This window comes from Rutilus rutilus, assembly GCF_951802725.1.
Source record: "Rutilus rutilus genome assembly, chromosome: 8".
Lineage (NCBI taxonomy): Eukaryota > Metazoa > Chordata > Actinopteri > Cypriniformes > Leuciscidae > Rutilus > Rutilus rutilus.
Window position 1 is genome coordinate 46,525,341 of NC_140222.1, and position 22,665 is coordinate 46,548,005.

At 41.0% G+C, this 22,665-nt stretch overlaps 1 protein-coding gene across 1 annotated transcript in view; it reads right to left on the reverse strand.

Annotated features, from left to right (window-relative positions):
- Positions 1 to 22,665, reverse strand: part of LOC311296301 (uncharacterized protein) — a 141,557-nt gene that overhangs the window by 100,465 nt on the left and 18,427 nt on the right. The window lies entirely within an intron of this gene.

A 22,665-nucleotide genomic window follows, 5' to 3' on the forward strand; every position in this document is an offset into this window, starting at 1 on the left:
AGAGCGCGCGCTATTCAAACACAAATGATCTGAGGCATACATGCAAACCTGTGAACGCCCACAATCAGCTGGATAACACACACCGCAAGTAATCAGAGTCATGTACTTTACGACGCTGTGAGGAATAATACTATCTTAAGAATAATAACCTCAGAAGTGCTGGAAGTTTCATTTCGAGGAGCAACGGATCCATCTGAGGAATAGGTCAGTTGTATATTTGCTTTGTTCTAATTGCAGTAGTGTCTGTACGTGCAAAAAGACTGTTTACACATGAATCGCATTTCTGTGTGTGAATGAATGAACAGCTTTTAATGAACAGCTGAACAGCTTTATTGTTATACTGAGATGAGTAAAAATCAACTACAAAAATCTGATAGATTGTAAAGTTTTTACTGTAAAATACTGCCACATCAAATAAGCTTATAATGTTGCCAATTTCTGCTCATATGTTAAATATATATATGAAGAGTTCAGATGCAAAAGCCTATAAGTGCCATCTGAAATTTTCTTCTAGAATGAAAATTTTATCAAGCTTGTATATTTAAGTTTAAGTTTACAATTAATAGGTTATTTTCATTGCCATTTAAGTGAAATTGCTGAACGTAACTATACGAGCTTGATAGAAAATTTCAGATGGCACTTAGAGGTTTTTGCATCTGAACTCTTCATATATATACAGTATTTAATATATGAGCAGAAATATATATAAATATATATAATGTTTTGTCAAAAATAAAGTCATCAGCTAAGATGTTATTATAGTGTTAGTTCCAATGTAGGCAATATTCAAACTAATGAATCCTTAACTTTGAAATACGTATGATAAAATGTATACTTTAGTTTTTACAAAGAAAGATTACACTGGAAATATTGTTCAAATTTTAATTGTTGTTGTAATTGTATAACCTTTTTAATAAAATAACAAAAAATAAATATACAAGGATAGATGTAAACAAAATCTTAAAAGGTCAATATAAGCCTTCTCTTTAAATTATTTTTATTGTGTTTTATTAGTGACACATTTGGGAAGAGAATACATTTCAAAACTTTCTGAAAATACAGTATGAGAACAATTAACTGCACAATTACTGTTAATGGTGGGGTGGAAGAAGGGCCAAAACAGACGGATTTCCCGGTAACGACTGGAACGGACACGGACAAAGATTCTAGGATCACGAGAAGATGCAGGTGTGGGTGGGAGAAAGAGACCACCTTCAGAGGGTTGCGGATCCACCAGGGAAGGAAGAAGTGTGAAGAGGGAGGCCAACAGCAACATTGCACTGCAACCGCAGGTCAGACAAGAGGAACCCAAGGCCAGGTCGCAAACCACAGCGCTGAGGGATCCACCGTTGCTGTAGAAAGGCAGGTGGAGGACACAGGAGGGCCCGCGATGGATGCCAATGCCTCTGAGAGTGGCACTGACGAAGACACACACAGAACACAAAGCAACCCCAACAACCGCAAGCAAAGCAATAGGACAGAGAGGAAAGAACCTGGAAGGAGGCAGATGGTCAAATGGCCAAAAGCCAACGAAGGTGCGGTCTGGCAGAAGCTGGACAAGGACCTCAGCCTTATTCTGGAGCACTCATTGCGTGGCCAGGTGGAGACCAAGCTGAACCGTATCGGAGACATCCTGTATGATGAATGCATAGGCATATTCGGAGTAACTGCTGGAAAGCGGAGAGCTTGCCCAGTGCAGAAGGGTAGGAGGGAGAGGGAGATCGAGCAGTTGGTGAAGAGGCGGCGTCAACTCCGAAAACAGTGGAGGAAGGCAAGTAGAGAGGAGAAGGAGGGCCTGAAACCACTGTGGGACGAGGTGAGAAAAGAGCTTGCCGGCCTACGGAGGGCAGAGCGCATCCGTAAGCGCAGAAGGCGGAAGGAGAAAGAGAGGAGTAACTTCTTCAAAAATCCTTTCAAGCATGCCAGACAGCTGCTAGAGGATAAGAGAAGCGGAAAGCTTGAGATCACCAAGTCTGAGCTGGAGAACTACATAAAGGAGCAGTACAGTGACCCAGCGAAGTCAACTCCGCTGGGATCCCCTGGGTATGTTCCTCGCCCAGCTCCCCCAACCTCCCTCTTTGATGCTGCCCTCCCCAAACTCAGCGAGGTAACAGAGGCGGTCCGGAAGGCAAGAACAGCCTCAGCCCCAGGCCCTAACGGGATACCATACAAGCTGTACAAGTACTGCCCAGGGGTCTTGAGACACCTCTGGAATCTGCTGAGAGTGGCCTGGAAAAACCAAGTCATCCCGTCAGAGTGGCAGAGAGCTGTCACAGTTTTCATCCCAAAGGAGCAGAACTCCAGTACGATCGGCCAGTTCAGGAGTATCGCCCTCCTGAATGTCGAAGGGAAGATCTTCTTCTCCATCCTGGCTAAGAGGTTGACCAGCTACCTCACAGGAAACGGGTACATCGACACCAGCTGCCAGAAGGCAGGTGTGCCAGGCTTCCCAGGGTGTGTGGAACACTCCGCAGTAATATGGGAGCAGATCCAAAGGGCGAAAAGAGAGAGAGGTGACCTGCATGTAGTGTGGCTCGACCTTGCTAACGCATACGGGTCAGTCCCTCATCAACTCATCGAGTTCGCCTTGGACTTCTTCCATGTCCCAATCGGCATAAGAGCCCTGGTGGCCAAGTACTTTGGAGACCTCCAGATGTGCTGCACCCACCAGGACTTCACAACAGGCTGGCAACAGCTGGAAGTAGGCATTGCCATGGGATGTTCAATCTCGCCCATCCTGTTCGTCGCAGCCTTTGAGATCATCCTCATAGGGGCTAGGAAGATGGTCGGAGGAGTGAAACTGCCGTCAGGACAAAGGCTACCAGCAGTTAGAGGTTACATGGATGATATCACCACCATACTCCGGACAGCAGCATGCACAACAAGACTGCTGAAGAGGATCGACGAGCTTGTGGGCTGGGCGAGGATGAAGATCAAACCCCCCAAGTCACGCAGTTTGTCGATCAAGAAAGGAGTCAGGAATGACAACACCATCTTTGTCGCAGGTGGTGAGAATATCCCATTGCTGACAGATCAACCGGTTCGTAGCCTGGGTCGTACCTACACAGCAGAGCTCTCAGACAGGCAGATGGGGGAGACGGTGAGGAAGCAGCTCGCAGATGGCCTGGCCAAGATCAACCAAAGCCAACTCCCCGGAAAGTACAAAGTTTGGTGTTACCAGGCAATACTGTACCAAAGGGTGATGTGGCCACTGAAGATGAGCGAAATCCCCTCATCAGTGGTAAACAAGATGGACGGGCTGGCAAACTCGTTCATCAGGAAGTGGCTGGGACTACCAAGATGCTTCTCGGAGGTAGGCCTCTTCGGGAGGAACACGCTACAACTACCACTGCGATCCATCAGCGTGGGATACAAGCAAGAGAAGGCTCGGCTGGTGCTGGAGCTGAGGGAATCCACTGACCAGCTGGTGAGAGCAGCGGGCACCCAGATAAGAACGGGAAGAAAGTGGAAAGCCCAAGAAGAGGTCGACAAGGCAATCGGCAGGCTGAAGCACCGCGAGGTGGTCGGCAGAGTCCAGGAGGGTCGAGCAGGCCTTGGGAGGGGCGATATTCCCTTGTTCTGGTCAAAGGCTTCCAAAGAAGACCGAAAAGCCATGGTGGTGGCGGAAGTGGCAAAAACTGAGCACGAACGCCTTAACATCAAAGCGGTGTCCCAGGGCCAGCAAGGGCGTTGGACGGCATGGGAAGGTCTCACTGACAGGTCCATGTCATGGTCCGACCTATGGAAGATCCCCCAAGCTAGGCTCAGCTACCTGATCAGAGCAACTTATGACACCTTGCCTTGTCCCCGAAACCTCCACCAATGGTTTGGTGCCGAAGAGACCTGTTCCCTTTGTAACACCATCAACACAAGCCTCCAGCATATCCTGTCGGGCTGCACGACAGCATTGTGCCAAGGCCGCTACAGGTGGCGACATGACCAAGTACTGAAGAAGCTGGCAGAGGTGTCAGAGTCATGCAGAAAGGAGGCGAACAGCAGACCTTCCGCTCGAGGACGACATTCCATCCAGTTTGCGAGGGCTGGAGAGAGTGTCAGACCCTCCCGCCAGAGAGATATAGCAAGGCTCCTCTCACCGGGAAGTGAGTGGGCCATGAGGGTCGACTTGGGAAAGCAGCTCCAGTTCCCCAGGGAGATAGTGGAAACATCCCTGCGGCCAGACCTCATCATGTGGTCAGAGGCTTGCAAGACCGTCCTCCTTGTGGAACTAACTGTACCATGGGAGGGAGGTGTGGAGGCTGCGTATGAGCGGAAGCGAGCCAAGTACTCTGATCTGGCGGCAGAGTGCAGGGAGGCGGGCTGGAAAGCCGTTATCTGCCCTGTGGAAGTGGGGTGTAGGGGCTTCGTAGGTTCCTCAACCGCTCGCCTACTCCGCGACATGGGATGCACAGGAGCGAGTCATCGGAAAGCCATGAAAGAGCTGGCAGAGGAGGCAGAGAAAGGCAGCTTCTGGCTGTGGCTAAGGAGGAAGGAGAAGGGTTGGGGGGCAAATAACTAGGGCATCAGCAGGGGGTGGCAGGGAGAGATCCCTGCCATCGCTCCGCCACCACGAGACGTACTGGGGTTAAAGGAGCGAAACGTCGATGAGTGGTGGTCCCCAGCTGATGACCCGTTCAGGCTCACAGAAGTGTTCAGTGAGGTGTCACGGCACACCTGTTCAAAAGGCACCGGAGGAGGTGCGTCAAGCAGCGATGTCCAGCAGGAAAACCAACACCTGTATTTTGATATGGCGAGTAGATCGTCCAACCCGCTCCAGAACTGCTGTTTAAGAGAATCTTCATCCCAGCTCACGTCTTGATAGAGTTTGATGTAGACCTCCACATAGTCTTCCAGAGATCGACCGTTTTGAAATAAACAGTCCTCCATATTAATTGGTCCGTTCTTCTGTCAGGGTGTGGTGTAGGTTGAAGAAGACAAAGAGGCCAATGGCTCCAATACATACATTTTACTAAATCACTCAGGTAGGCACATACAGGCAGACGGTTTACCCACACCAAACACGACGTTACATAGACATGACTCAGACTAAACTCATACGTCTGGTATACTCAGACGAGAACGGACCAAGACTGACTGAACAGAGGGAACTAAATACAGACACTGATGAACACTGATGAACTGAACACAGGTGATGTAGATGATGATGATTAACTAGACACAGGTGATACAACTGAACTAATGATGACAGTGAAGACACGTGACAAGACTACAGGCAGACAAGTCCAAAACAAAACAGAACACAACTGTGACAGATGTAACTGTCAGTCAGAACATATTTCACACAGCAGGATTTTGAATCGCCGACAGGTCCAGATATTTAGCAAGCCAAATATCTCATGGACATCAGCGACTCATCAGGGATCCTCTCAGATCGCGTCTTTGATAATTCACACTCTGTGTGATTGTCACTTGCTTCAACGAGCATCGATTTGCCTATGATTTTGAGCATTTGTTGGCGATTTCGCAAAACCTGTCAGCGAGTGAAAATCCGGGCTAAAATTGTAAATTGTAAATTGTAAAACTCGGCAAGTGATTTTTTCTTGCTGCTGCAAGAAATGTGAGCATTAGAGTAGTGAACAAAAACACACACACATTAATAATTTAATAACTTTTTGTCTTGAGTGTCTTTTGATGCTACATACCAAGTTTCATGCAAATCGGGCAAAAACTTGGAGGAGTTAAAAAAAGTAGGCGAAAAGAGATTTATTTCTAGGACATAAGGTTCAAAATTTATGAGCATAAACTTCAGTGAAACTTTGAAATTAATTTGTTGGTTATTTTCAAATTTACAAGTACAAAACAAGTACAAAACTGTTTAAAACATGATTAAACAAGATGGCGCCACGGATGGCTGCCTCGGTGTTGAGCTCTCCAGTTGTTACACTGTTCTTGTTAGTTTGTCCTGTTTTATGTTTGTCATACGCTATCAGTTATACCAGGGACGAACTGCTGAACATTCGGCAGTGCACACCAACTGATCACCAACCAGTTTTTGATTCTTCTGGCGTTTTGCGGAACATTGTCGTCGGTTGCGCCGCTGCACTGTGGAAACAGTATAAGACGCGCAGGCGTGGGAAGCGAGCCGGCACACTCGTTAAGCTCAGGCAGCGCGGATTCAGAACGGCGCTGCCTAGCATCCATCTGGCGAATGTCCGCTCTCTCCCTAACAAAATGGACGAACTACTTCTGCTCTCACGCAAAAACAAGGACTTTACCAACTCTGCTGCTCTGTGTTTCACGGAAACCTGGCTGAACGAAGCCATTCCGGACAGCGCGTTACATCTACCGGACTTTCAGCTGTTCAGAGCGGATCGCGATATGGAGTCAACGGGGAAAACGCGCGGTGGTGGGACATGCTTTTATATCAACAGAAGGTGGTGTACTGATGTAACTGTGTTAAGGAAGATGTGCTGTCCTGATGTGGAAGTGCTTTTCATTAACTGTAAGCCGTTCTACTCGCCGCGGGAGTTTTCCTCGCTCGTTCTCATCAGTGTTTACATTCCACCGCAAGCACACGTGAGCACGGCGCTGCAACAGCTGGCTGATCTGATCACAGAAACAGAACAACAACAGCCGGACTCTGTTCTTATCATTCTCGGAGACTTTAATCAGGCAAAACTCACACGTGAGCTGCCTAAATTCAAACAGCACATTACATGCCCCACCAGAGACAATAATATTTTGGACCATTGCTACACCACAACAAAGGATGCAAATCGCTTCGTCGCCAGAGCAGCTCTAGGACTTTCCGATCACTGCCTGGTTCATCTTCTACCAACTTACAGGCAAAAACTTAAAACTGCTAAGCCAGTAATAAGGACTGTAAAGAGATGGACCAACGACACAGAGCAGGTCTTACAAGCCTGTTTTGAATGCACTGATTGGAGTGTTTTTGAAGCTGCTGCCGGCGATCTGGACGAGCTCACAGAGACTGTAACATCATACATCAGTTTCTGTGAGGATTTATGCATCCCTACCAGGACTTACTTATCATTCAACAATGATAAACCATGGTTCACACCAAAACTCAGACAGCTTCGTCAGGTCAAAGAAGATGCCTACAGGAGTGGGGATAGGATCTTGTTTAATCAGGTCAGGAACACATTGACAAAGGAGATTGAAGTGGCTAAGAAGAGCTATGCCAAAAAGCTGGAAAACCAGTTTTCCTCCAACGACCCTGCATCAGTGTGGAAAGGCCTGAAAGATATTACCAACTACAAGACACCATCCCCCAGCATCGACAGCAACAAGCATCTTGCGAACGAGCTGAATGTCTTTTACTGTAGATTTGAGACCCCCGATCAGACACCCCACACCCGCCCTGACCATCTCTCTACACAGCCATCAACACCTCCAGCCATCCCCCTCCCCTCCCCTCCCCCCCCTGCACTTCAGATCAGTGAGGATAATGTGCGTCAGATCTTCAGGAAACAGAAGAGAAGGAAAGCACCAGGCCCAGATGGTGTTTCACCAGCCTGTCTGAAAACCTGCGCTGACCAGCTGGCCTCTATCTTCTCACTGATCTTCAACAGATCACTGGAGCAGTGCAAAGTCCCTTTCTGCTTTAAACGCTCCACCATCATCCCAATCCCGAAGAAACCAAAGATCACAGGACTCAATGACTACAGACCTGTTGCCTTAACATCTGTGGCCATGAAGTCATTTGAAAGACTGGTGTTATCATATCTGAAGGACATCACTGGACCCTTGCTGGACCCCCTGCAGTTTGCCTACAGAGCAAACCGGTCTGTGGATGATGCGGTCAATATGGGACTGCATTACACCCTACAACATCTGGACAAACCAGGGACCTATGCAAGGATTCTGTTTGTGGACTTTAGTTCTGCCTTCAACACCATCGTCCCATCACTGCTCCAGACCAAACTGACCCAGCTCTCTGTCCCTAGCTCCGTCTGTCAATGGATCACAAGCTTTCTGACAGACAGACAACAGCTAGTCAGAATGGGCAAAATCACGTCCGACAGCTGCACCATCAGCACCGGTGCTCCACAGGGATGTGTTCTCTCACCACTGCTCTTCTCCCTGTACACAAATGACTGCACCTCTAAAGACCCCTCTGTCAAGCTCCTGAAGTTTGCGGATGACACTACTGTTATCGGACTCATCCGGAACGGTGACGAGTCTGCGTACAGACAGGAGGTGGAGCAGCTGGCTCTTTGGTGCAGTTATAACAACCTGGAGCTGAACACGCTCAAAACAGTGGAGATGATCGTGGACTTCAGGAGAAACCCCCCTGCACTCCCCTACTGTGGAACAAACATGTGCAATAGTTCCCTCAGACATTTCATTATAGCACCTTATAACTTTCTATATATTTATAATTTATAATCTTTTTCTTTTTTTTTTTTTCTTTTTTTTCACTTGTCTTGTCACTTTATATTGTATGTGTACTGGAAGCTACTGTCACCAAGACAAATTCCTTGTATGCGAAAGCATACTTGGCAATAAAGCTCTTTCTGATTCTGATTCTGATTCTGAAAACAAATTCAACTCTGCAAAATTATCTTTAATTTTTATATTTTTAAAGCCCTTTAAAATTTCTCATTATGGCCCATAGAGTGCTTGGAAGTTTGTGAGTACACAAGTCAGAGTTTGCTAAGACAAAAAGTAAAAAAAACTAACTTCAGTATATTATATTAATTAAATGCTATTAATAAACAAAGTAATAAATAAATACTAATAAATAAAAGGTCTTATTTCTGTATATATACATTAAAGAAACAGAAAGTTAAGAACTCTACAGTCCTGTTCTTGGTGTGTTTTCCCATGGGCTCTGTTTTTATAGAGTATTGACTGAGTGTCCCTTTTTCTTATAGAACTTCCTAAACAATTGCTTTGTGTGTGTATATTCATATTCTGCTGATTATAAGGGGCCAAAGCACTGAAGAACATTATTATTCCTCCGTTTCTTGGCAACCCATAGAACCGTATGGTTAAAATGTAACAGAGTTAAAAGAATATTGATTCTAATGATATTCATGGTGTTTAAGGTGCTCTAAGCGATGCCACGCGTTTTTTAGGCCAAAACATTTTTTGTCACATACAGCAAACATCTCCTCACTATCCGCTAGCTGCCTGTCCCCTGAACACACTCTAAAAAAATGCGGTCTCTGTAGACACCACAGGCTCCACAAACAGCAACAAAAACAAACTGGGCTCACCCGCACCACGAAACACAACAAACAGTGTTCCAGCCAATCACCGACAAGAAGTATTGGAGGGTGGGGTCTGGGGGGTTAGTGCGCGTGCACATGAAGGGGGTGTGGAGGAGAGAGAAGCATGAAGAGGGAAGTTTGAATTATGTCCGACACGACTAAAGAGACGACGTTCCGATGAACAAATTGCAAAGAAGAGGGACAAGGATAAGGAACGCGTGAAGTCCCAAATTTACATCGGAAAAACCTTCGAAAGGTGGCGAGAACTCCGCCGGCAAAAGGGCTTCCAATCCGACATTCAGTTGCTCTGCTTTTGCTGAACAGGTAAATCCATTTTTCTTTCTAAACTGACGTTCATGTTCGCCAAACCAACACAAGGATGTAATTAGCTAGAACTATGCAGTCAGCGTTAACTTTGGTGAATACAACATATATGTTTCTAGCAGCTAGCGATCAATCTTTATTGTAAATTCACAATAGGGCGACAATTTGTGTGAATGGTTGTTTTCACCCACTTTTTGTTATGAATTTGAATGTTCATTTATAGGCTATTGACAACTTTGACTAAATTTGAATAATTTGTTTACGACGCCGTCGTTGTTTGTGCTCACTGGGAAACGCGAAGCTAACGTTATCTTGCTATTATTGCATCCTTGTATGGGAGCTATAATTATAACCTCAGGTGGTGAAACAATTTTAAGATAATGTTTCTCTTTTTCTGCATTCTGTTCTGAAATATATAAAAGCATTTAACTAACTTGGTGACATTACACATTGAATGAAGTATCAGTAAAACTTAACTGTGTTTGTAGTGACTACTTTGACTTTCCTTTATGCCGGAAGGGAGGGGAGGAGGGAGGAGACGGGATGAGGAGGAGGGAGGGTCTAACTAGCCTCTGTTTTGTTTGACAACAATTCAAATGTCAACAAGAAGTTACGTCTCCCGGCATCGCTTATAGCACCTTTAAATAACATGAAATTAGGTTAAACTACATCAAATGGTGTTTTGGTGCCCCCTAGTGGTTATTATACTGCAGACATTTATTCCATGATTGCGCACAGTAGTTCAGCAGAAAATGGCTGACACTGCTGTGGGTAAGCGCGTTTCTCCTCTCTCCACTTATTGTGTTTAAAAATGTGATACAAGTGTGTTTAATATGAGTTACTCGAAATGTAAACGTGTAGTGATTATATCAACAAATTTACAATGCGTTGGATGGGTTTATATTTCCGATTAAACTTTGTTGAGTAATTATCTTGGTGTCTCATATGGTCAAATTAATGTGCTGCTGCTAATGTAGCCTCAGATGGCTAATTGGAAAACACAGTCACCCTTAATGAGAGTGAGTTTGCTCATTTTATGTTTTTCTTAGTTCAGTTATTTTTTGTCTGCAGTATGTATCAACTGGTGTACTAATACATGTTGATGTATTTCTCAGACACCATAATTGTTGCTGAGAAGAATAAAAAGAAAAGAATTGATAACCAGAGTTTTTGTGTGCGTCATAAATTTGGATTTTGCGACGATTGTTTAAAGGGAACCTATTATGCAAAATTCACTTTTGCATGCTGTTTGGACATAAATGTGTGTTGTAAGTGTGTGTACACAACCACCCAATAGTGATAAAAATCCACTCACTCCTTTTTTATTAATCTCCATAAATCATCATCAGTGTCTCCCAACGACTTGTTTTCAGAATGCCGCTTTAGTGATGTCACTGAAGCCACAGGCCCCGCCCACAAGTGTTGACAGACACCTCCGTTTTAACATAGACCCGCCCTGATCGAGTTCACAGCGAATTGTACACATCCGCCATTGCTGCACTGACGAGACTGCCTCCCAAGCGTTGTAGGTGTTGTGTGGCTGGATGTATTAATCCACATAGCTCTTTCTTTATTTCCTCCCAAAATCTGAGGCTGAAGACGAGGTGGAATTATTTTGTTTTCAAAGAAAATGCTCCCTCAACTCTACCGAAATTCGTTTATGTAAGGTAAGTTACTTACGCACTTCTTATACTGTGTTTACTCAGCTCTTACAGTGATTTTCTGGAGTAAAACTGACACTTAATCTTTTGTGTGATGTACAATAAACTTTATTAAAGGTGCTGTAGAATGGATTATTTTATTATTTTATAATGTTTCCTGGGGTGCCCTTATAATGTTAGTATGTTTTTTAGATCAATTTTTTTTTATCATTTAGAAATAATAGGCATTTTTCCTAGCCTGATTTCATCCCCTGATTTGAACACTCTGTTTGAAGGGGCGTGTCTGCTGAGAGACTTCAGTGTAAACGCTCTCTGCTGTGATTGGCTGACATGCTTGCATATGAAATATCTGGCATTACATGTGGAACTATCTGGAAAACTTTTACTATTACAGCTATTATACGTTTTTACTATTACAGCTATCGGGATTAACGAATCGTGAGAAGTTTTTTAAGTATTTAGATCTATTTCAATCACATAAAAGGTTGCAGTGACGAGCATTGAGCAGATGACAGCCTGTTGATCGCGTGAAAAAAGATCTTATCATTGCAACGCAGTTTCTGCACTCTCACTAATGATTTCACCAATGCAAACATGAAGTATATAAATACAGTAAGAGCTTCGTTGTGCAGTGTAACAGCGTCATTGATTTCATAACGAGTTTTGGCAAGTGTCCAGATAAACTCGCGCTGTGTGATTGACAGCTTGGGTGATTGGAAAGGGATTGTTCTTTGATCGCTTTCTGTATATTAATCACAGTTTAAGTAAGATTATTTTCATCCTACTAAGAGAAACGATGTGAAGTTGATCGCTACTTCCATAGTAAATCACTACTCACCGCTTGCTGGAATATAGTTGAAATTGCCCCCCTTCATCAGTATGAAACGCTGAGAGAAGTCTGCTTGATATTATCCCAGGTTAGAAAAACAGTCCGTGGTGAAATGGACAGAGCAAACTAATGTGGAAGAAATTTAATATGTTCTATATGTTTGCATTTTCTTATATTCATAGAATCTTAGAAATATGATGATAATCCGATGAATGTAGTGTTGATACATATTCTTATTAATATATGTATGTGTATGTCATTGTATATGACCAGATAAAAGTTAATGTGACTGAATGTATGACCGAGACAGAGTTTCTCCATTCAAGGGTGTAATATGAAACACAAATCTAAACATTATGTTAGTTATGGCTAAGATGTATCTTGATGTAGCCTCGGGAAAACAACCTTGGTGGAGGAACAACTATAAAGAATGAAGGATGCCCCCCACTCGTGGTCACACTCTGCAGGCACTTTGTAATGACTGTATGACTGCTGACCTTTCCTTGCAAGGGAATAAATAATTGTTAAAGACAATTGATACCTGTTTGTCTTTACAATTTGGCGTTGTCGGCAGGATTCCTTGGATGTGTCTCTTGGACCCGATAGCAGACGGTGTTTGGCCACCTGGACTGAGTAGTTCCAGCCCTACCTCGCAAACTTGAGAGAGAGGGGCCGACCGCAAGGGCCCAAGAGAGACACCACTGGACTCATCAAAAGAACTGAAGTGACGTAAGATGAGACTGATAAGAGACAAAATCTAAATTGTTGAAAAGGGATGAACTCATGAGGGTCAATGGAACACTGTGGTGGACTAGTACAGATTGCTAGTCCAGACTAGTACAGTTTATTAGTCTGGTGGGTTCAGTTAATCCACGGGAGTGTATTGGGGGAAACCCAATACTCCCAATAACCCAATGCTCACCTTTTTCAGTTGAGGTGAAAATTGATCTCTTTAGAGACGTCTAGAGTTATATAGGGGCACCAACAAAAAACCATGGGAAAAAGGGACCATCATGGGAAAATCTCAGAGTAAAAGGCGCTAAAAGATCAATATGATGAACCGGTGTTTTTTCCTGATGTCTGTTTTGTCTGTTGTTTGAGACGTGTGTGTGGAGTGTAAGCAAACAATCATGTACTGGTTAGATGAGGCAGAGCGAAAAGAAAGTTTTATTAAGCAGAATGGGGAACAATTATATATTTTAGTGGTAAAATAATGATGTCTAGAGAATTTTCATAACAAGAGTTGAAGGAGTAAGCAGCTATAATGGCTGTCTGTGCAATTTAGGGATTGAGATATGAGTAATATAACATTTTGTTTTTTTGTGAAACAGCAGAGATAAGTGGGATTGAGAAAATAATGATAACATTAAGTTGAATCTGCAGACTAACCATTTGATAGAGGAACATTGAAATGAAATTGATGGCATATAGTACAAATTTTATACTTTATGAAGAATCCTGAAACAAACAGTAAGACAGAAGAGAGCAAATGCTGTAAGCAGCTGTGCTCTGAAGCTTTGACTTCAAAGAAATGGGATTCAAGTCAAACAGAAACATGTGAAAACCCCTTAGAACATGTTGAGTGATTTTCTGTGCAGCTTATGAAAATTGATGTGCTGCCAATGATAATGATGAAGATTATGATTTGGCTATTGTGATTGAATTTGCCAATGGTGGACTGTAAAATAATACAGAGAACTGCTCATCAGTGGCTCTGTTTACATTCCTGATCAGGACACACTGCGTCAAGGGTATGCAGTAAGCTGGAGCCGTTTGAAAGCTCAATGATCAAACTATAGGCAAAGTGAGTGTTTTAATTGTGTTCAGCAGAGCCATTTAGCCTGTAATTGTAAATGGACACTCAGAAAAGAAAGGGATAATGTGAAGGTGACGTGTAATAATGTGGGTTTGAAAGTAGAACAGTATTTAAACGACAAGGTTAAAGTTTTCGTCTGAGAAAGAACTAAGAATGTGAACGCAGTGCTAAAGTAAGTGAAAAGAACGTGCAAGTAAATAAGGGAGAAAAGAAAGTTAAAGGAAAGTTGATAGATGGAAGTCGTAAGAAGATTGAAGGTTAAAAGAAGGTTGAAAGATTTAAGTCTTAAGGGAATCCTTTTGAAGGAAAGAGCTAGTGAATTGATGAATACAGGTTGATGTAAAATGACAGATAATGACTAAAAATATGAGTTGCAAAATACTTAAAAGTAAAGGGATGCTTGTGTTTTAATGGAACACTTTAAAAGGGTTTAAATGATATACAGAGACTAATCTCACAGATGATTTACAATGATAACTGCAAAAGATGCATCGCAAGCAGAGAGTGCTAACCTCGTCAAAGTTAGTGTGAATCCTAATTGCAGATTGATAAAATTGAGATGAAATGTGATCAAATAAGTAGAAGCAGTATTACTGGATTAACAGTATAGCTAAATGTAAAATGTGTAGAATGCATCCGATTAAACAAAAAGATTGTTAATGTTTTGAACGTGGAGGAATAGTGTTGACCATGAAAGAACTAAGAGCTGATGTTTTGCTTTCAAAAGATAAGCTTGTGATTGGCTGAAACAGTTTGCTTATCTGAATCTGGTGTGGGCTGTGGCTGAAACGGTCAGTGCGACAGAGACACAATCTGACTGGAAATTCTCTGATGTGGGTAAAAGACAAATATAAAAATTGTTTATTTGAAAACGCATGTCATTTCTGGCTAGAGTTAAAGGTCCCGTTCTTTGTGATCCCATGTTTCAAACTTTAGCTAGTGTGTAATGTTGCTGTTAGAGCATAAATAATATCTGTAAAATTATAAAGCTCAAAGTTCAATGCCAAGCGAGATATTTTGGTAACACTTTATATTACGACCCGCTAACAACTGCGTAAGTAAACCGAAATTACGGTGTACGTTTCTGTAATTATAGTGTACTTCTGTGTAGGTATAAGGGAACAATATGTTAAGTTTTGGGTAATAAAGGGGTACAACCAGATATACAAGCAAATTATTTATAATGTAATTATTTTAAAACTAACAGGTACCTATTCTGTATATATTCCAGGCAAAAATTGTACGTCTGTTGTATATAAAAGTTTTTATCACATTTCTGGCAAAATATGTTGTTATGCAATGTAGTTACAGGGTAATTTTGACATCTGTGGGTTGTAAATTAAACTTTTATATATATATATATATATATATATATATATATATATATATATATATATACATACTGTATATATATGGCTGTATGTAAGCACAGTATGATAAAAATTGAATCTGAAACAATTTTATAAACAGCTGATTTCGAAAAACATTGGCAATGCTATTTATTGGCTTTTTTTTACTAAACTACTTAACGTTAAGCCAAGTAAGTATTGCAATGACACTTAAATGTCAGGGCAAATATACTGTGTAATTAAAAGTTTTGTTTTGTTTAGTTTTTTTTAATAAGAGTACCTTTCTCTGTAATTACTGTGCAAATAGTGTTGTTTCGTATTGTTACATAGTAAGTAGTGTTTGTTACCCGTTTCAACTGTGTATTTACAGGGTAAGTGTAACTCCTGCGGGCTGTAAATTAAAGTGGCGCTTGTTACCCCCTTGTTCTGTGTATTTACAGGGTAAGTGTAACTCCTGCGGGCTGTAAATTAAAGTGGCGCTTGTTACCCCCTTGTTCTGTGTATTTACAGGATAAGTGTAACTTCTGGGGGCTGTAAATTAAAGTGGAGCTTGTTACCCCCTTGTTCTGTGTATTTACAGGGTAAGTGTAACTCCTGCGGGCTGTAAATTAAAGTGGCGCTTGTTACCCCCTTGTTCTGTGTATTTACAGGATAAGTGTAACTCCTGGGGGCTGTAAATTAAAGTGGCGCTTGTTACCCCCTTGTTCTGTGTATTTACAGGGTAAGTGTAACTCCTGCGGGCTGTAAATTAAAGTGGTGCTTGTTACCCCCTTGTTCTGTGTATTTACAGGATAAGTGTAACTCCTGGGGGCTGTAAATTAAAGTGGCGCTTGTTACCCCCTTGTTCTGTGTATTTACAGGGTAAGTGTAACTCCTGCGGGCTGTAAATTAAAGTGGCGCTTGTTACCCCCTTGTTCTGTGTATTTACAGGATAAGTGTAACTCCTGGGGGCTGTAAATTAAAGTGGCGCTTGTTACCCCCTTGTTCTGTGTATTTACAGGGTAAGTGTAACTCCTGCGGGCTGTAAATTAAAGTGGCGCTTGTTACCCCCTTGTTCTGTGTATTTACAGGATAAGTGTAACTCCTGGGGGCTGTAAATTAAAGTGGTGCTTGTTACCCCCTTGTTCTGTGTAGTTACAGGGTAAGTGTAACTCCTGCGGGCTGTAAATTAAAGTGGTGCTTGTTACCCCCTTGTTCTGTGTAGTTACAGGGTAAGTGTAACTCCTGCGGGCTGTAAATTAAAGTGGTGCTTGTTACCCCCTTGTTCTGTGTAGTTACAGGGTAAGTGCAGTAAATATACAATAAAGGATCCCATTTAATTTCTGACTTTTATTTTACAAAAAAAATTCAAAACACTTTTTCATCTTAATAAAGCTTTTTATATATAATAAAAACTTTCATATAAAACAGACATACAATTTTTGCCTGGAATATATTAACAGAATAGGTACCATTTTTAAAATAATTACATTATAAATAATTTTCTTGTATATCTGGTTGTACCCCTTTATCACCCAAAACTTAACATATTGTTCCCTTATACCTACACGGAGGTACACTATAATTACAGAAACATACACCGTAATTTCGGTTTACTTATGAAGTTCTTTGCAGGTTGTATATCTGCTTGTTACCCCTTTATTACTTAAAACTTAACATATTGTTCCCTTGTACCTACACGGAAGTACACTATAATTACAGAAACGTACACCGTAATTTCGGTTTACTTACGCAGTTGTTTGCGGGTCGTAATATAAAGTGTTACCGATATTTTATTTAACATAAGTTGCCTATATCGAACAGCCCGTTTGGACTACATCCCTCTACTTCCTTCTTTAATGACGTCACTAGAACCGTTTTTTGACTAACCTCCGCCCACAGGAATGCTCCCTCAACTCTACCGAAATTCGTTTACGTACTTGCGCACTTCTTGTAACTTACTGTTTACTCAGCTCTTACGGTGATTTTCTGAAGTAAAACTGACGCTTCATCTTTTGTGTGATGTACAATAAACTTTATTAAACTCATCAGTATATGTTTGATCATCATTCAGACAGCAGACTTGTAGGCTATTAATAAATAATGGATACATACAAGCAGATAACAAATACGTTACAATAACCGTAATTAAACTACTAAACTATACCTGTTTCATCTCTATACAGCACTCTGACTCTGTAGGCATTATTATCCGACTCGAAATGAACGCCGTTACTGAGAGTTTCTGATATTATCATCATTCCGTGAGATGTTATTGTCCTGAGAGACTGAGCGCGAGCTCATGAAGCTCCGCCCCCTGTGCCGTGCAGCAGCAGCTTATTTGCATTTAAAGGGCACACACTAAAACAGCTCGTTTTTCTGAGCCCCAAAAAAGTTGGGTATTTTGAGCTGAAACTTCACATACACACTATGGGGACATCAGAGACTTACTTTACATCTTGTGAAAAGGGGCATAATACGGGACCTTTAAAAGATGGCAGATAAAGTTTGATTTAGAAGTTTATGAGAGTGCAGTGTACCAGCCCTTAATGCCTCAGAGTCTCTCTCTCATTCAATGTCAGCTAAAAGCTGTTATCTGAGCCTGTGTCATAATATAGTAAGGCACAGTGTTTTAGTTGAAAACCATAGACATGGATGTTAAAAGAAATCATGCTACAAGGCAGTTCAGATTTCATACATTTAAATGGAAATTTGTAAATGTTTTAAAAGTAAACCTGAATGATTTTAAAGAAGTTTTTTTAAAATAATAATGACCTTAAAAGATAGAAGGTTACGTTTTGACTAGTTTATTTTAGGACCACTTCTTTGTCTGATTTTAGCCTCCACCATGATACAGGACTGAGGGCCGATGTACAGATGTAGATGTACACTGAATGGACGGTTGATCTAAATTCACTGAGTATAAGCTCACTACTGCGATTTTGCTTATTTAAAGATGTTTAATGGATTTTAGTGAATAAATACTGCTGTTATTAACCTGTCTCCCTGTGTTAACACTATTAGGCAGTCCAGAGTGCTCTGGTGACTCTTGAATGTGCCTTCCCTAAGCTCCAGAAAACAACTGAGTCTGTTGAAGAAAACTGATTTTGTGGTGGGAAAGAGCGGTTACCAGTGTTCACGAAGTGACTACTCAAGGACGGGTAAGAACCTTTGGCCAGAGGTCAACCTAAGACAGGGGGTCACGCCGACACTGGTCATCTCCTGAAGGGAGGTGTTTTTATGTGAGAAAGGTATTAGAGTTGAGTGGTGACTGTGAGGCCAGCAGCATCAGCAGAATATTGAGAGGCGAGATGAGCTGTGAGGAGTTACGGCAGTCTGACCCAGAAAATGTGAGTTCCTCTATATACCACTTGCAAGAAACCGCATTCATTGTATGGCTTGTTTTTCATTATGACAAGTGTTTGAAACTATGCCAGGGGACAACACCCTGATGAAGATTATAGATAAAGAGCTGATGGGAATGGGCTTTCAAGAGCCAGCTGAGACCGTAAGGTGATTGTCATTATTTGTTGTGGAGACAGTAACAAAACTTAATGTCAGGAACATGATGTTGGTTGCCTTATGGGCAAGGGAAAGTATTATAGAAGTTTATATTGAAATAATATGTCTGTAAGATAGTTTTAACTCCTGAAGGTCATTAGACATGTTGGTGGCTAAAGATGAAGACAGCTTGTGATGAGTTAAGAGAAATTTCTTGATAACAAAGGTGAATTGAGTATTTAAACTAACGATAACCTTAGAAATGCTCATAGCATAATGTATTTTAGATTGTTGTAATGGTACTAATTTGAGTTAAACATTTGTATTTTAAAATTTGTGAACTATTAAGGGTTCTAGACTATGATTTATTAAGTTACAGTCTAAGGAGGCTGTTGAAAAGATTATTTGTTTATAGTGAGAGAGACTGCTTGAGTGGAGGAAGGGATGGTACTCTGTCTGTCTTTATGTTATTGGCCTGCTAAAGCAAGCTGAAGCAAAATAATGATAATGAACCAAAACAACCCAGCTGACTTTTCTAAGAGAATATGAATAATGAACAAACGTGCTTTGAAACTGGTTAAGAGGCCATGTAAAATTAGATAAAAGCTAAAGGAAAATGAGAAGTTTAAAATCTTATTTAAAATTTAAATATTTTTAAAGTTAACATCAAAAGGTGTGAATATGAGATTATGAGTGGTTCATAGTCAGGTATGTGTGTGTGTTTGATGGTGACAGTATTGTGTGTTTTATGAGTGTTAATTTATGTTTGGTGTATATTGTGTCATTAACCTCTGGAATGAGTTTTATCATTACAGATGTGTTAAGGCAAATAACATATTTTAAAGAAACCGAAAATCTGATGAAAAGACCATACAGAACATGGGGCAAGCTTTAAGGTGATTGGTCATCAAGCTCTGTCTGGTAGATTATAGTGAACAAAGGAGGAGAATGTTGTTTGACTGATATTGACCAAATATGTACACCACGACCAGACCTTGTAGACACACTGTGAGAATGTTTTGTTTGTGGACGGCTCTGCCTTCAAGAACAAAACAAAAACAAAAAACAAAAGTGTAACGATTTACACAGATTTGCGTTATGCATTTGGGGTAGCTCTGCAGGTAGCTAGAGTTTTGGGGCATTGTGGAAACATTGAAAAGTCAGATGGCCATCTTATTCTTCATGCTGGCTTAGTGTCGAATTTGCTGGATGCTATTTTGTTACCTGAGAGGATTTCTATTTGCAAATGCGCAGCGAAAACTAACAAAAAATATTTTGTTTCTGTAGGAAATGGCAGAGCAGACGCAGCGGCTAAAACAGCTGCTTGACAACCAGAGGAGATTGAGTGTACACTCTTATCTGAAAGTAACCTTGATTTTTCTGACTGCTTACAGGGCATTAGCCTTTTGATTAAGACACAGAGAAGTCTGTTTGGAGGAAATTTGACTTTATGTATTAAATAAGCGTTTGGTTTAGTATTGATGGCAAACATTGTTTTGTTTACCGAAACATTTCTTCGACCACTATGATAAATAATGCACGGGTTGGACCATGCATCAAAAGAGGGGATGGTGACACAATTAATAAAAGTTTGGTTTACAAAGGGATTCACAACATATGCTGAATTTTTTGTTTGTAACACACACAATGGAGAAAAGGAACTTCTAGGTACAGCTGGACAACAATGGTTGATGTGCCTACCATGTGTAATGCAATGTATTTCAGCTTTGGTAATGAGACTGGTGACAAAGACAATCTCATACCAAATGCTTTGAATGTCTAATGATGAGGATCAAATTAACGAATTACTGTATGTCCAAAACAAACGAAATTTGATGATGACACAGACAGCGGAACTGTACAGTGAAATTTATTAATTGATTTAAGATGTTGTTTTTCTTTTTTATGTTGTTTTTCTTTTTTTCTTTTCCTACTATGATAACCTACACTATTTCTTGTTTATACTAAGGGGGTGCGATAACAGTGCTTATCCACCTAGCCCGGCTTCAGAATAAACCTTTACTTGCTTGCTATAAAATTAGGGGTCTATCCTTACAAAAAACAGCCTAAGCTTATTTTCTTTTAAAAATTTTTTCCTACAAGTTCAAAGAAGAGTGATCAGTTATATGAAAATCAGAGATGAAGAGTATAGGTGTGATATAATGACTTAAATTTGCTGTATTATTATTTTGTTTATCAATGAATGATAAAAAGAGGGGAATTGTGGAAGAAATTTAATATGTTCTATATGTTTGCATTTTCTTATATTCATAGAATCTTAGAAATATGATGATAATCAGATGAATGTAGTGTTGATACATATTCTTATTAATATATGTATGTCTATGTCCTTGTATATGACCGGACAAAAGTTAATGTGACTGAATGTATGACCGAGACAGAGAGTCTCCATTTAAAGCTGTAATATGATTAAATAATATAGACAAATCTAAACAATATGTTAGTTATGGCTAAGATGTATCTTGATGTAGCCTCGGGAAAACAACCTTGGGGGAGGAACAACTATAAAGAATGAAGGATGCCCCCCACTCGTGGTCACACTCTGCAGGCACTTTGTAATGACTGTATGACTGCTGACCTTTCCTTGCAAGGGAATAAATAATTGTTAAAGACAATTGATACCTGTTTGTCTCTTATTCAGTGATGTAAAATTGTTTGCCACTACAATTACAACTTCGAATTAAACTTTTGCGGTATCCGATAATAGATAAACATCAACCACGTCTGTTGACATTTCGCCATCAATACGTCTGTGTTCCTGTGGGCGGAGGTTAGTCCAAACACGGTTTTAATGACGTCATTAAAGAAGGATGTAGAGGGGTGTAGTCCAATCCAGCCGTTCGATGTAGTCAACTTCTGTTAAATAAAATATCTCGCTTGGCATTGAACTTTGAGCTTTATAATTTTACAGATATTATTTATACTCTAACAACAACATTACACACTAACTAAAGTTTGAAACATGGGATCACAAAGAACGGGACCTTTAAACTCATCAGTATATTTTCGATCATCATTCGGACCTGGTCCGAAACAGCAGACTTGTAGGCTATTAATAGTGGATACATACAAGTAGATGACAAATACGTTATAACCGTAATTAAACTACTAAACTATACCTGTTCCATCTCCATACAGCATTCTGACTCTGTAGGCATTATTGTCCGACTCCGGGTCGAAATGAACACGGTTACTGAGAGTTTCTGATATTATCATCATTCCGTGAGATGAAATTGTCCTGAGAGACTGAGCGCGAGCTCATTAAGCTCCGCCCCCTGTGCCGTGCAGCAGCAGTTCATTTGCATTTAAAGGGCACAAACTAAAACAGCGAGTTTTTCTGAGCACCAAAAAGTGACAATTTAAACATGCTGTAAAAAAAGATCTGTTTGGTATTTTGAGCTAAAACTTCACATACACACTCTGGGGACATCAGAGACTTATTTTACATCTTGTGAAAAGGGGCATAATACGGGACCTTTAATAATAGCATAATTGGTCCCCTTTGAGACAACAATCGTTACACAAAGTTTTGAAATTTGGCACACTGATAGAGGACAGTCTGAACATTAACTATGGCAATTTTGGTCAAAACTCAATCCCTCTAGCGCCACCAAGTGTCCAAAGTTTGACTTATGTTTGTGCTAATAACTTTCAAACCATAGAGCTAGAAACAAAATTAGAGGAAGAATTTTCATGACAGAAAAAAAGTGTAGTGATCCTGCCATGTGCTCCCCTTGTCATGCGTCCTATTTGGGTAATGTTTTTTGTTTGCCCTATTACTTTTCTCATGTATTGAAGTAAGTTGGCGTCTCATGTTTCTATGTGCCAGGTATTTGTTCATTGCCAAGTTAAGTTTTATGTTTTTTTCTGTTATAGTCTATGTTTCATGTTCTTGGGTCTTGTACTGTAAACCTCTGTTGGTGAATGTTTTTGTCCTGCAAGCTCGCCTCCAGTGGACTCTTACAGTTATAAATGACTTCAGTTTATATTA